Consider the following 214-nt stretch of genomic DNA (forward strand, 5'->3'; position numbering starts at 1 on the left):
CAGCAGAAACACACACACACACACGCACGCACGCACACGCACACGCACACACACAGACACACACACACGCACAGACACACACACACACACCCACACACACACACACACACACACACGCACACACACACACACACACACACACACACACACACACACACACACACACACACACACACACACACACACACACACAAACGCACACACGCACACAGAC

This window comes from Engraulis encrasicolus, chromosome 11 (genome assembly GCF_034702125.1).
Source record: "Engraulis encrasicolus isolate BLACKSEA-1 chromosome 11, IST_EnEncr_1.0, whole genome shotgun sequence".
Lineage (NCBI taxonomy): Eukaryota > Metazoa > Chordata > Actinopteri > Clupeiformes > Engraulidae > Engraulis > Engraulis encrasicolus.